Source organism: Lepidochelys kempii, chromosome 22 (genome assembly GCF_965140265.1).
Source record: "Lepidochelys kempii isolate rLepKem1 chromosome 22, rLepKem1.hap2, whole genome shotgun sequence".
NCBI classification, from domain to species: domain Eukaryota; kingdom Metazoa; phylum Chordata; order Testudines; family Cheloniidae; genus Lepidochelys; species Lepidochelys kempii.
In genome coordinates, this window is record NC_133277.1 from 15,916,000 (window position 1) to 15,931,737 (window position 15,738).

General features: G+C 45.5%; 1 protein-coding gene and 1 long non-coding RNA gene across 2 annotated transcripts in view; one reads left to right on the forward strand and one right to left on the reverse strand.

Moving 5' to 3' along the window:
- The window catches only part of DRD2 (dopamine receptor D2), a 67,915-nt gene extending 62,710 nt beyond the window's left edge, over positions 1-5,205 (reverse strand). The window contains exon 1 of the mRNA XM_073320923.1: positions 4,599-5,205. The gene's annotated coding sequence lies outside the window, so the exon portion shown is untranslated. The remainder of the gene's footprint in view (positions 1-4,598) is intronic.
- Positions 4,786-12,427, forward strand: LOC140901680 (uncharacterized). Its single transcript, XR_012155927.1, has 3 exons — positions 4,786-5,083; positions 10,217-10,284; positions 11,654-12,427. It is a non-coding gene; the product is annotated as an uncharacterized lncRNA (long non-coding RNA).
- Positions 12,428-15,738: the final 3,311 nt, after the last annotated feature.

Here is a 15,738-nt window from a genome sequence, read left to right on the forward strand (position 1 = left end):
TACAGTAAAGAGTTCCTATTAACACTTTTGGATGCCAGTGGTAGAGACTGAGGGAAGCTTTGACATAAGTCAATCCATATCTGGGTGTATCTAGATCCTCCACTCAAAGGACCATCTGGGTTGTTATCTGAAGTAGAGAGACTGTTATCTGTCCAATAGGATTAAAGATTCTCCTTCCAATAGCATGAGGTTTCGTGGTATGACCACCGCACAAGAATAAAATGTTGAAGAATCAAAATTGAGGCATCCAAGACAATAACTGCTTCTGAGAGTAAGGTGTTGGTTGATCCTTAAATGGAAAGGGATTGAAAGATTTCATTCCAAGCTGCCTCTGAAATCAGAATATTACACTCTATGAAACTCCAAACCTTCCTTTAAAGATATAAAATTGAATAGGGAGGTGAGTCCCTTAACTTTCACCTTCCTATGAAAGAAGCTAAAGAAGAGAACATGCTACACCTCCCATAATTTTCCTATTATGTCTGCTTTATTAGAGAAAATAGAGGGTTTGACTTTTCTGTTGCTCTGCACCCTATTTCATTCACCCTATTTACATCTATGCAAACTAAATGTTAAAATGCTGATTTGGTAGCATTTCACACCAATGGGTGATTGTCATTTTAATTATTTCCTTAATAAAACCTGTTAGTACAGTAACTTATACCTGTGATTGTGTTTGTGGTCACTGTCCTTGGTCTTTGTGTGGTCAAGGAGCCTCCCGATGTGAGAAGCACTGAAGGTGGTTTTCACCCTGTTGAGCTTGAAACTGTAACAGGAGCTGAATCCCCACTCTGGTTTAACACCAAACTGCTCATTCAATTTAAAAAGAGGCTACACTTGGCTCAGGTGCAAACGGCTGGACAAGGTGCAGGGCAGTAGAGAATGAGACCATTAATGACTAAACTGACTCTGGATTGAGGGAGTAGAAGGGAGGGTCTAATTAGCTTGTAGCTGCTTAATAGTCAAGATTTGGGCCCTACCAAATTAACAGTCCATTTTGGTCAATTTCAGTCACAGGATTTTTAGAATAGTAACTTTCATGATTTCAGTATAAAGGGGTGGGGGTGTGGCGGGAGGGGGGTGTACTTATTTTGGCACTGCTGCTGGTGGTTGCACTGCCTTCAGAGCTGGCTGGCTGGAGAGTGGTGGCTGCTGCCTGGGAGCCGCACAGAAATAAGGATGGCCTGGTAGAGTATCGCCACCCCTACTTCTCTGCTGTTGCCTGCAGAGCTGGGCCCTTAGTCAGCAGCCGCCACTCTCTCCGGCTGCCCAGCTCTGAAGACGGCAACACAGAAATAAGGGTGGCAATACCGTGACCCTCCTAAAATAACCTTGTGACCCCTCTGCAACTCCCTTTTGGATCAGGACCCCCAGTTTGAGAAATGCTGGTCTCCCATGTGAAATCTGTATAGTATAGGGTAAAAGCACCCAAGACCAGGTTTCACATCCATGATGTGTGGGTTGTTTTTTTTTCCATGGCTGTGAATTTGGTAGGGACCCAGTCATGGTTCTGGTGCTAACCATCCCATGACAATGATCCACTGAAGCCAACTGCCAAACCAATTGTCCTATTCAGATGAGAATTTAGGCTTCTGATGTTACAGCTAAGATGGAAAGGCTTTGTTTAATTATTCTACCTGCTTCCTTCCTAGTGTATAAAGACTGAAGAGGAAGTAAGCTACGGTGCCTTTGTGAGATCTCTGGGTATATGTGGAAGTTCATCTTTGCTCTAATGAGTTACTGGAGATACTGGGTCCACTTCTATACTGCTGTAACTCCATTCATTTCAATTGGTTCACTCCTGATTTACACTGGTGTACATGAGAGACGTTTCAAGACTTTTGGACCTCTGGAAGCCACCTGTGCTGACAAATCACTGATTCCGAGACACACCTTGGAAAGAATACTTGGAAATCCTGCTGCCTCTCCTCATAAAGGAGGAGCAATTATAGAATTGCTTTGGGTTAGATTGTGGCTTTTAGCAAAACCCTGCACAGAATTGCATTACTGCAGGAGTAGCCCATGGAGGCATTGACTGGGGCAACCCTGTCGGCCTCAGCTCCCCTCCTGCATTTTCCTAGGCACTAGTTGTTCACCACTGGTCTATAGCAGCAGCAGATTACCATCTTCCTCTTTGTGGACTTGGCTACTCCAGCCAGTGACCAAAAAGCAGGAGTCATCCCCTGGCCACTTGTCCCAGTCAGGAAGCAGTAAGTAAATGAGGATCCTAGCAAATGTGTATGTGCCTGGACCTGGGTAGCCCATATAAGGGGGCCAGAGATCCTTATACCCTCTGACTACTCTCTTTCACAGGCATCTAGGCCATGTTGCACAATCCTGCCTTTAACACATCTTGTAAATGACACTAAGGGGTAATATGAGTAAAATGTGAGCTGTTTGCTTCAGTAGTCATTGTATATTGACCATCCTGTAAATGGTACTGAATATTAACCCAGAGTCACTCTGTTTCTGTGGGGGTTTGTGTGAATCTGTCTGAAGTATGAAGAAAAATCTTCTTTTCAGAAGATACCAATGGTTCAAAAAATTCTAACCACATCCAAGGTCTTAAAACAGCAGCTGTGCATAAAGCCCTCCTGTTCTTTAAGTGGTAACATGTTACCCTCATTCTGGAACAATAGCTAAGATCCTGCAGTAATCCTTATGGTAACAAAGGGGTGTCAGATCATTCCATGAAGTATCTCACAAGATTAATGTGGCATGTCATGCTGAAGCCATATTGTGCATATACACACCATGCATGTGGGCATAAAGATATGCCTGAATATGATCTGAAATGTCAGACTATCATGCACATGGGTATCATGGCATGACACATGCATTCTGTGTGTGTGTATACACATACATATGGCATTTAGTGTGACATATCATGGAATTATGTGATACATCACACAGGAAACTTAGACGTGTTTAACCTAGGTGTGAGTAGAAACAGAAACTCCAATAAGAGGGATTCTGCCAAACCCTAGACCAGTGTAATTCCAATGACTTTAAGAGTTATTCTGCCTGACTTTCACCAGTGTAATTGTTTTTAATGCTCTCATCAATCTGTAGCTCATCTGTGCCTTTCACTACAGGGACAGAGCCTGTGACAGAGATTCACTTTGTTCATAAATGAACACAGGCATAATTTAAGAAAAGTTTGCTTTCAGGTGAACAGTTTTTGATTAGGATGCAGGCAAGGTGAAGAATGGAGATTCAGAGATAACAGAATTTCCAGAGATGTGAAAATGAAGCAGACAGAATGGAAAAAGAATACACCCTAGCAATAAACTGGTCAGATTTGGTCAATGCTACTCAGAAACTGCTTATCACACTTTCTTCTTTTAGGGAAAGAGCAGTAGCACAAATAAGTGGCCAACTTATTTTGAGTGGCTAGGAGCAACCCATACATATTTTTATTCTTTCCAAAGTAAATGTTTAATATAAGCCTGTGCATTGTTAAGACCATTGGGTGACTAAGGAATGACACTTAAATCAAATGTGTAGATGCTAAAAACGTATTCAATGTCTTCTGCAGTGAACTACACCTGTAACCTGTGTTGGCAAGGGATAGTATCATTTCTTAGTTGGTTATTTGTAAGTTATTAAACTTTGCTTGTATGGACAGCAGAGCATAATCCACATCCTAACATACTGTTTGTGCTTTTGCTCCATATCTTACATCTTGACTACCCTGACTGAGATTTAATTGTAGTGTACAAGGAAGGGCCACCTGTGTATAACCCATTTACACCCAGCAACTTGGACAAAAATGCTCTATCAGGAATGCAGCAGATAGGGCCCAATACAACTCTCACTGAGGTCACGGGAAAGATTCCCATTGAAGTCAGATGAAGCCCATAGCAGAGTGGCAGAGACATAAGTATCAACATAACAGTGAAGACTGATTCATTCCCCACAAGACACTGTAAATTGTCCACAACAACTACTGTCAATGTTTCAAGGAAATAGCTTTAACAATCTGTTTTCCAACCTCATTCAGGAAAAGGTGAAGAAGACAACTTCCCCCCTCCGTCATTCAAAAAGATTATTCATCCTAAAGATCTGCCTCATTTATTGTGCTGAGAAATAAATAAGGGATGATGTGGCTCTGACTTGAGGTAAAATACTAAGTGGCATAAGGGGAAAAAAAACCTTTTTCCTTAAAAACCTAGAATTTTGTCTTTGGGATATGACAGCAGCAGCCAGGGGGCCAGCATGAACCCTAAATGTGTTCTCTGTCTAAGCATTTTCATTGGGAGTTTGCCCTGTTGGTTTGTTTCATGTGTGTGAGAGAGAAATTAAGCATTACACTTCTAATGAGAACAGTGTGTTCCTTTGGCAACAATAAGTGCATCTTACTGTGGTTTATCCATGGAGCTGGTTGAAAACGGGGTGGGGGGGAATCATGAATAATTAGGTTTTTGCTGGGGTGTGGGGGTTGATTCAAATTGAGAAGAGAATTTTCACTGCAGTTTTGAAATTTGGAGAAATAAAGTAAAACCCCCAGTCCAAACCTTAGCTCTGCCTGTCCATCTCCTCCTCATGGTATCTGTACCATCCATATTATTTGAGAAGGGAAAAAAAAGAAGTCTTACCTTCAAGCCATGCGACTCACTGGAGCAGAGAGGGCAACGCTTCTTGTCCTGTATATCCACAACAGCACCACTCTCCCCCGTGGCTTCTCCCACCCTTTTCAGAGCCTGCCGCCAGACTTTTCCATTTTCATTGGCACTTTTCCTGAACACACAGGAGCGTAACCCCAACAAAGCAGGAATCGCTGGTGGGGGACGTGCTGTTATTGCCTAGCGAAACTGAGTCAGCCACTGCCAGAGCTTCACGCTTTGGGGGGTGTCAGGGTTTTGTCAGGAATCTGACTTCGGAGCAAAGCTTTCCTGTCGCTGCCCAGGGCTCGGTGAAGCGCTGTGCAAAGGCGGAAGCAGTATGCCAGTTTCCAGCAGCCCAGACGCGGAGTGGCTGTGGAATAAAGCAGTCCTTTGTCTCTCCCACACACACACACACACAAAACAAAATGCACTGCAAGGGATTCGGGTCAGCTGCTGCTCCCCTGCCCTAGGACCTGGTAAATATTCTCTCTTGCACTTTTTCTGGTTTACGCGGCTCGTAGCAAAGTTTCCCCCCTCGGATCTCAGCGGAGCCGGGCTTTCTCCGCTTGCAGTCCCCTGGGCGTGAGGCTGCCGGGCAGCTCCTCCTCCCGCCAGAGCCGTGGCTGCGAGACAGGCTGCAGCCTTGGCGGCGGGAGGCGGGCAGGGCCGAGCCCGGGGGCCGAAGGGGCAGCGAGCGGCCGCAGCGAGCGGGGCTCAGCAGGCTCCGGGCTGGGCTTGGCTGAACTTGCCAAGCCCTCCTAGCCCGGGCTGTTCCGGGGGGCGGCCGGGCCGGGCAGCGGGGAGGAGCGGGGGCCCGGTGAGCGGCGGGGCTGCGCCGAGCCGAGCCAGCCGCGCTCCGGCAGCGGCGAGCGGCGGATTCAGCACCCAGCGCTGGACAGCTCCGCGGCGAGCCGGGGCGGGAGGCGGAGCCGAGCTCTGGGCTCGCCAGCGCCCGCGGCTGCCCTACCGCGCCGGGCAGCGGGCCCGGGCCGCCGGGAAGGGACCCTCCCCCCCACGGCGTGCTGCAGCCCTGCCCTGCGGCACAAGCCCCTGCGGCCGGAGCTCACCCCCAGAGACAGCTGCACAGGGGCCGGGACACAGGCCAGGGCAGGCGCCAGAGGCCATCACTGCCCAGGCCTGCGCCGAGCACCCTGCAGCCCAGCCCAGGGACGGGAGCACTTCAGTGCCCCCTTGGCTGAGTGAGCGCCCAAAGGCCAGCCTGGCAAGGCCTGAGCAGAAGCTGGGTCAGGTGGCCAGCAGTCCCCCCGCCCCGTCCCCAGGAGGCTGGCAAAGGCAGGGGCTGGTTGCCCGCGGCGGGGGCTATGAATGGTCTCGTTATTACCGCCTCCCGCCTTGGGGGCCGGGGACTGGACCAGGTGGCTTGTTGGGGGCCCCTTGCAGTACGACAGCGGAGCAGGGCACTGGCGGAGCGGCTGCCTCCCCACCGGGTTACGAGCTCAAGTTTCGGCAGCCTGTGAGCCTCCCTCTCCCCCCACCTCCCCCCCGGGCCCTCCAAACGAGCCAGCGAGCTCCACCTTAAAGCACTGGACTAAAGCGGCAGGTTGGGGGGCGGTGGGGTAGGAGTCAGGTTAGGGGCAAAAACGGAGTTACGCCGTGAGCGAACATTGCAGTGGAGACGAGCCCCGGGTGAAAGGGACAGACAAGCCGGGGGGAGGCGGGAGAAGCAGCTGTGAGCATGGCCCTGGGTTGAAGCCACGGGGCAGAGCTTCTGAGCCGAGTGCTTGGGGGAAAGGCACCGGCGGATTTCTGACCCAGGACATGGGCTCCTGCCGTTTGTTTCTACTGCGTTCACAGACACCGCACTTAGTTTGCATCAAATTAAAGAAATACCTGACTTCCCTCCTCAATTTCGCCTACTATCCGAAAACAAACCTAGTTAGGCCCTGAATACTGGCTAATTTCTTGGGTGAAGCGGGAGAACAATACTCATGGTGACAGACAGATAGATCCTTGTATCCTGAGGATAGGAAGGGGAATTAGTTCCGATTATCCAGAGACTTTTCCTCTTGATGCTCTGTTAAAATGCAAAGAGCGGGTGATAAAAGTGCTGCCAGGATAACCTTTTGTTGCACTATTTTAATAGACGCATTAAAAACTACATTTTTTCAAAGTGTCTTGCTTTTGAAGACATTGCCCAGCTCTTTGAGGAGGCTTTTAAAAAGCATTTATTCAGCTTTGTGGAAAGTGGTCAACCAAAGAGGATCTGGATCTTGACTGAGCCTCAGGCTGAATTCAAGGAACTCTTTCGTTTTTATGCCTTTGTTTAAAATAGTGTCCCTTTGTGCATTTTATACTAAAATAACTATACATTATTTATACATTATCCCGGAGGTAGCCAGATTCATAACAGAGCCTTCGGCACCTTCAGCATAAGACTCAGAAACGTTTAAATGAGTTGCCTTTTCTTAGGAAAATTTTGCTAGCCAACTCCTGTTAAAGGATGCGTTATATAGTGTCATTTCAGTATGTCTAAAGCAATCTGATTTCTGCTTCAACAGGGTCAAACCTTAGTATATTTTTATTCCAACTTTTACCACCCTTTTCCCCCTCCCTCAAAAAAAAAAAGGTATTTAATTCCCAGATGAACAGCACTTAGAACAGGATTATTTATTTGAATCTTTATGCTTCTCATGTTTCAGAGTAGCAGCCCTTGTTAGTCTGTATTCGCAAAAAGAAAAGGAGTACTTGTGGCACCTTAGAGACGAACCAATTTATTTGAGCATAAGCTCAAATCCAGGATTTGACAAGAACGTCTGAGGAAGGGGGGGAGTGGCTAAGTCATTATGCAAGGTAACCTATTTCCCCTTGTTTTTTCCTACCCCCCCTTCGGACATTCTTGTTAAACCCTGGATTTGTTCTGGAAATGGCCCACCTTGATTATCATACACATTGTAAGGAGAGTGATCACTTTAGATAAGCTATTACCAACAGGAGAGTGGGTTTGTTGGGGAGGGTGGGGAGAAAACCTGGATTTGTGCTGGAAATGGCCCACCTTAATTATCATACACATTGTAAGGAAAGTGATCACTTTAGATAAGCTATTACCAACAGGAGAGTGGGGTGGGGGGAGAGAAAACCTTTTGTAGTGATAAACACCCATTTTTTCATGGTTTGTGTGTATAAAAACATCTGTATTTTCCACAATATGCATCCGATGAAGTGAGCTGTAGCTCACGAAAGCTTATGCTCAAATAAATTGGTTAGTCTCTAAGGTGCCACAAGTCCTCCTTTTCTTTATGCTTCTCATGAGGCCAAGAAATAGCTTGTCCTTTTGTAGCCTCTTCTGCTTTACTGTGAGTTCACAAATATGCGGTCTATCTGATCATTTCAGAGAAAAGCAACCACACTCAGTTCCAGAAAAACAATCACTTGGTAATTCATAACTGGAGGGAGCACTGTGTATGGACAAACTCCCAGGGTAGCATTGATTATTTATTATGTGCCAAGGCATTGCATGTGACTCAATACAGTCAGGTTGATTTACAGGCTTTAATAAGGCAATGGGGGTATATTTTAGCTGCCTCTAATGGTCTTATTTATGTTTGCTGTCATTACATTTTTCACTCTTATTAAAGAAAACTTTTTATTTTGGCATGAATTAAAACAATGGTTGACCTCATGAAAGTCTTTGGGTTGGCTTCCATGTACCCTTGTCTGTGATAATAATACATGCTATCTTTTCCAAACTAGCAATATATAGATCCTCACCTGATGTAAACTGTAGGCCAATTTATATCAGCTGGGGCTCTGTACTACAGAGTTTATAGTGAGATTCATTAGTCTTGAACTATCCATGATTAATTTCAGTACACACCCCACAGAATTATTTGTAAATTATTTGTGAACCCCCTGTAATGGGTGTACCTACCCACACTGGGCTAGAGGGGATTAACTCCAAGCCATGGGTTGAGGAAGCCACACACCCTCACCCCTGCTGGGCATGCTCCAACTGGAACTACAGTACAAGAGGGAGGAGCTCCGCTCAGTCTAGGCCAACCACCCATGAGAGCAGATGTGTGCTGCAGGCTCCTGCTGGGAGATTGCCGGAGGCACCAGATGCTGATGCTAGCCAGGTTGGTGTCTCTACTGAACCCCTGCCAAGGCTGACAGAGGCTAGACTGCGGTTGCTGAGGGAGCTCCTGCATTGGAAGATGGGGTATGAGGTGGCCTGGAATGGGATGGTAGAAATGGGTGACTGAGACCGAGCAGTGCGCAGTTGGTTCCCTAGCGTCCTGGGTTAGGACCCAGTGGAGAAGAGTGAGTGCAGGCCCCCTACTCCATCCGACCTGATGTGCACACACTGCTGGCAAGTGAGGAGATGAATCGGGCTGCTGAAGGTCATTACATAGACTCTGGCCACTGGGCCATACTGCCCTGAGAAGAAGGGCTGCTACTTAGACTTTGGCTACTAGACCTTCCTGCCCTGGAGCCTAGGCCTGCCTTAGTGACTCTGGCTGTGAGGCCATACTGCCCTAAAGGGCTGATGGGGTGTACCTCCCCTGCAACCGCCCCCCATAAGTATTGAGTGAATTTCACCTCTTTCATGGGGTTTGTCCACAAGCAAAACCCAATTTTCTTCAATCCATTTGTGGTTTGCCGTTACTCATTGACTGGCTTGTCTGACTAACTCTTTGTCTGGAGACTGTTCGTCAGCATTTCGCTGCAAGTACACTGTGCTGCAGTGATCTTGTTGGTTAATTTTGCGTGTGCATACACATACACACATAAAATTCCAAATAAAATACTCCACTGCACACACGTCTCCCTCTTCCTGGGGAATGGATGACACAATAAACACCTGACAGGTGCTCGTCCCATTGCTTAAGTTACGGCTGGAAGGTGCTCAGATACTAAGATGATGAGCATGGTATCAGAATAGAATAGAACTATCACTGGCTACAATGGGAGTGTAGGGTCCTCAGCAGCTCACAGGAGGCTCTCAGCATCTTGTAAGAGAAGCTTGTCCACAGGCTCGTGAAGTGGTGCTGCCCCAGAGAAGACTGCTGTGCAGGTACGCGGAAGAGTTGAGGGAAGCACCTTCACCACCTCTCAGAAGCCCAGCACCACTTAACCCAGCAACCTCTCTCTCTACCCCAGACCCCAGCAGCCCATGTCCCAGTCCAGATTCAACAACCCCCCTGCTGCCCCACTACATCCCCTCACCCTGACCCAGGGCCCACCTCCCAAACAACATCCTTACCAGCTCCCACTAGTAGACTAATCAGAGAATGTGAACAGAGAAAGGTCAAAGCAAATCCGTTCAGAAATGTGAATGGATTCTGGGGGAAGGGGTTTTTTTTGGAGCATGTGTCCAGCTCTGATTCACCAGTGATTATTGCAGGGCTGGTTGGCTGGAAGTTGTGAAGTCTTTACTACAAATAAATACAATAGCACATTAGAATTAATCACAGAAGATGCTTCCCCTTGGCGTGGAGCTAGATCTGGTTTCAGGGTGGATAAACTCAGGAAGAAGGCAGATTAGTCATCAGGTAGCCTGCATGAAGCCAGTGAACTTGATTGCCCTGCATATATTCTGGCAGAAATGGTGTAATTACTAGATTCCCACTAATATCTCACTTCTGTTTCAGAGGAAAGAGAGAGATTTTGTCTTTGTCAGCAAAGGAGGCTCTGCCACTGACTTGCTCTGTGGCACTGGGTGAGTTATGTAAAGTTAATAGTAAAGTTAATAGTACCTACCATCTCACAGGGTGTTGTGTATCTATATTACTTAACATCTGATCTGGCCAACATAGGGCCAGTCTGACCTGCATCTCCACCTGCTTAAACAACTAAAATCTTCAATGAGCAGAAGTGACTGAAAATACATTCTCATTTAATTTATTGACTTGGACTACATGGCTTTGACCTGCCATGTGTGGCATTAGTTAGGAGAGTGACACAACCAAACAAACATTGAATAAAACAGCATACATTCAGAACACAACCACATGAGACACAAGCAGCAGCTACAAGGATCAATCAAGAATTGATTTGATATTTGAATAGAGAGACCTAAGGAGCTAAAACTCTAGCTGCTTTAATTCTTGCTGTGTAATGGGTTTCATCCCTCAGCTATGTAAAATACAAATAGCCAGCACCAGTCAAAGGCTGATGAAACTTTTGCAACTATCAGATTAAGGAACGTATCAGATCTCGGGTAGTGTATTGAAGAGATTCTCATATTCTTTATTAGTGGGTCAGTCCTGAAGACAAAACTTCCATTGTCTAAATAAGGACTTCTAGATTGATTGGACCCATGTACATTTCAGGGGCTTTGGGGTGAGAAGTACAGGTTATTATCAGTACTGATAAGGGGAACATAGAAACACTGGGCCAGAATCTGAGGTGGAATAAATCAGCATGGCTCCATTGACACCAGCTGAGGTTCTGGCCCATTATGAAAACACATTAGTTTTTGCCAGGTAATGTTCTATTCTTCTGGTTGAACTAAGCTCCTGACAAAGCTGAGATCTACCTTTTTTTGTCAAAAGAATTTTTTGAATGAAAAAGGGTTTTATTGTGGAAAATTTCCATTTAGGTTGAAAATTTCCATTTTTTTCATTGAAAAACCAGAAAAAATCATTGATTAAAAACCTTCAGGTTTTGGCAGAAAGTTTCTGCTTTTGAAAAATGAAAACTTTTACCAAAAATCGACACTTTTTACCCAAACTGGTTCTTGAGAAATGAAAAATTCTCCTAAGCATCTAAGTCACTTTTGAAAATGGGACTTAGGCTTCTAAGTCACCTAGATGCTTTTGATAATGTTACCCTCACTCTAATACAAAGCTCTCTCATTGCCTCTCCTGTACTGAACTCCCTTCAGAGTGTAAGCAGCTGCAATCCTTTGTGATCATTGGAACTGTTGAGCAAACTGTGAAAGGCTGCTCAGCTGTGGAAACATTTTCCTCAGTCTTACACACACACCTGATGCTTAGGAAGGACAAGCATTGGGCAAAGATCCTTAGCCTTATTTCTGTGTGTTGTTTGCACTTGGGCCATGTCTGTTTTTTTCCATTTATTTCTAGATGAATAAATAATACCTAGAAGAATAACCATGTCACAGATGATGGAGAGAGGCTCCCAGGGGAATAAGAGGCCAAGCAGGAGAACAACAGTTTTGTGTACTGAAGATGGCAGGAAGATCCCTGTTCATCGGGCTTCCCCAATTTCTATTTTTAGGCTTTTCTATTTGCACTAATTTGGCTGTAAATGCAGATGAGTTCATGTCAACAACAGAGCTGGGATGCTCTGGGGCAGTTTAATCTCAGACCAACTTAAATTACCAAACCAAATGGAAAGCCGTAATGGTGACAATGCAGCAACACACCATGTCCCACAATGGTAAAGAGGATGACCTTTCACTAGAGAAACAAAGACCGGGACGAGACGTTACGGCAATTGGTTTAAGTGCAACTAATAGAGGGCCATTTATTTAGGTCTTCAAGTCTCACACAAAAAATCACCCCACTTGGCAATAATTGATGCCTTTGCTGGCAAACTCAGCATGAGCCAAGGATTGGATGGGCCATGGAGACTGAACTCCCCAATTCACAAGAGCACAGTCCATCCAGCTCAGGTTTGAAGCCTATTTCATGCAGGAATGTTGGTTTGGAAAAGTTGTGCAGCTGTTCCAAGGATAATAATGACAGGTTTCAGATAATTAGCCCTTACAGTTTGTATGGCAACTTCCACCTTCTCTGTGTGTATATATCTATCTTCTTACTATATGTTCCATTCTATGCATCCGATGAAGTGGGCTCTAACTCATGAAAGCTTATGCTCTAATAAATTTGTTAGTCTCTAAGGTGCCACAAGTACTCCTGTTCTTTTTAAGGATAATACTGTTACACTCTCCCCCCTCCCCCTTCTTGACCTGAGTGGTTAGCCAAAGTTCTGGGCCCTGTCGGTTGTTTCTGTTAGGGGAGAAACTAATGTAGTCAGAGTATGATGCAACCGTATTTATTTACAAAGAATGTACAAAATCCTGTTTTCCTGACCTCAATCAAACAGGATATAGTTTCTTTGCCCACAGCTGCAAGCCTCTTTCAGCCAACACTCTGCTCCAAAGCACTCTCTCTCTCTTTTTTTTTCCTCAGGGGCACACTCCTAGTGCTTCTGGGGCAAGATCTGGTGCTTCCTCACTGCCTTCTCTCTTAGTGTGTCTCACCTTTCTGCTGTTTCTCTCACAGACACCCAGACAAACCGTCCCAATGTCCTAGCCCCTGTGCTTTCTGTATCAGTCCCTAGGGAAACCCCTTGGATCAGCTTCCACTCAAGCCTTGCCAAGTGCTCGTGTTTTGGGCGTTGCTCCTATTGTTTCAACTACCTGGTTACATATAGGAGCTTAATGGCTTCTTACAACTATCTTAAATGCAGGACAGGGGTTCCAGTCCCTGAGTTGCAAAGAGGGTTGGGTTAAACCATAACAATAAACAGAGGGCTTCAGTCTCCAGGGCACACAGAATTCAGAACGACCAAGAGAAGGTGGTAGCGTGAAGAATGCAAAATCCATGACCGAGCACTATGCTACAAGCTGAGCTACCAGGCAAGGTCCTTTGATGGAATGTCCCCTGCTATTGCATATGGCTCCATGGCAGGGAGGATACCTTCAATGGGAGGACACACTGGTGCCATATTTTCTTTCCAGGAATGAGCACACTTCAGAGAGAGATCTGATCACAGAACTGGGAGCCAAGAACTCCTGACCATTAATCCCAGCTCGGATTCATCTGGTGGCCTTAATCAAGTCATTTATGCCAAAAGTTTTTGCGTGTCTATCTAGAGATGACAAATGATTAAAAAACCAGAGGTGCAGATACTCAGCATCTTAGAATAGCAGGCCCCCATTATTTCAAATCTGAAACACCCTGAATCAGTAGCTATGTGGCTAAGGCTGGCTTTAATCTTTCTGCCATGGTTTCCCATTTTGTAACATGAGGATAACAATGCTAATACACCTATCTTAATGCACAGGGCTCTTTGAAGACTAATGAATTAGATAATATCTGTAAACGGTTTGAACATGAAAAAGCACTACACAACTGCTATTGTTACTCTTATAGTCATTCATTATTACTCATAGCTGCCTTCAGTTCTTCAAAAGTCCGTCCGCTCAAAGCCTCCGGGACCTCTGGCTGGGGAGCGCTACCAGAACACATTCAAGCAGAAACAAAGATGGTCATAGCTGTTTAAGAAACATTTGCTTTAGTTCTCTGGAGAACAAATCCAGGTAGGAAGCAGAGTTTGTAAATGAAAGAGAGGTTGAAATACATATATCGATTACGCCTGAATGGGAGATGAGTGGTGACAAATGCAGGGATTCTCTCAGCTCTGGGCAGCGCTCACCCCATCTGTGAAGGTGTGGCCTCCTTCACTCATCACACATCACACAGGAGCAGGGGAGGGGATGCACACTGCCTACAGGCATGCCAGCAGCTGCAGCTAGGTACATCCCCATTGCCACACACAAGCCCCCAAGTGGGTAGAAAAAGCAAACATTACCACAAGCCGACAATGAGACTGCGGTTTATTAAGCTGGGGCTTAGAACCCTGCCACGGATCCTCATGGGCAACAGAGAGAAAAACCCGGGATAATTTTACAGCAAATGGACCTCTTCCAAAACATTTGATGGTAGCCAACAAGGTTAAAAACAATAGAAAAGGCATTTTTCAGGGTGAGGTATTAAGCACTGCAGAGGGTCAGTGCTGGCAAAGAGGCCAGGAATTGATTCAGAAAGGAGAACACATTGGCTCTCAAATCAAAGAGACAGTAAAATCCATCAAGTCCTTGAACAGACTAGGTTTTCTCAGCACATCAGGGCTTGAGCCAGGGTTTGCAAGAGTTGCTCTTATAGCTTCTCCTGCAAATGAGTCCCAGCCTGACAAACCATCTGGAAAGGAGACGTTACTCCCCAATATACCATGATACGGAGGTGCAGATTCAGCCCAGGAAGGGGCAAGGAGCTTTTTTAGGGAGGATGCCTGCTAATGGTGGATTTGAATAAAGGGGAACCTAGCTCCAATGAGTCTCTCCCTCTCCCCAGGACAAAGGGGCCATGAGATCTGCAAAGGCAGCACACTCAGGCCTCTCTCTTTGTGCAGCAGAAGGGTCCAAAACGTTTAGTTGAAACTTTTGTTTTGGAAATGTTTCATTAAGGCAAGGTTACAATAAAGCATTGACATACTGCACTGTCCATTACTTCTTACTTCTCCAGGAGCCGGTTAATAGTCAAAGAACCTGGCTAAAGATTTAATGGCAAATGGCCTTTCTTGACAAAATTCATGATAAACAACTTTTTAAAAAAAAAAACGCTCTTGGGTTTTTGTCAAAAAACTGCAAACCTGAAATGTGGTTTGTTTGTTTTTCTTTTCAGTTTTTGGCAACTAAAGCCTAACATTTTGGGGTCTGGATTTTTGAAGAATGACCAAATTATTTTGATAAAAAAGAACATGAATCGTTTTCAGTGATTTTTTTTTTTTTGGTAGGAAAAAAACCAGCTCTAGGTGACAGAGGTGTTGCTCTCTAATGAGGTCCCCTTCTGTCCACCTGGATGGGGAGCTGGGTACCCTTGGAGAATTAGAACAGAGGCCATTTCAAAATGATTTCACAGAATTTTTCCCCCATCCCACATTTCACTTCATTAGCAATTTCAATGAAAGGGTTAGTTTTGCATCAAGTAAATGCTAAAAGTATGAAATGTTGCATATTTTTAAAAATGAAAAATGAATCACTGCTTAGAAAATGAGTGTGTTTCTGATTCACATGGGCCTGTGTTAGCCCAGGTGTCCCCTGCTAGAAACTGGACAGATTCCACAATGGCTCTGAGCTGTGGCTATCCGAAAGTTTGGCTTTGTTCAACCCAAGTACCATACAGCAGAGAATATACCCAGGGCTCAGTATATTTTGCACTGGCAGAAGGGGCAAGAGATTTGCTGGACATACTTTTGCTCCTTAATGAAATTTTCTTCAAAAATGGGCCCAATTTTGATTTTGTTACACAATGTGAAAAACACGGATAGCCTGATTCTCAGGTATGCTAAAGCCCCTTCACACCCCTCTGGCAGGGGTCTGCTGGACCAGTGCAAGAGTCATGAGTTAAGTGAGAATCAT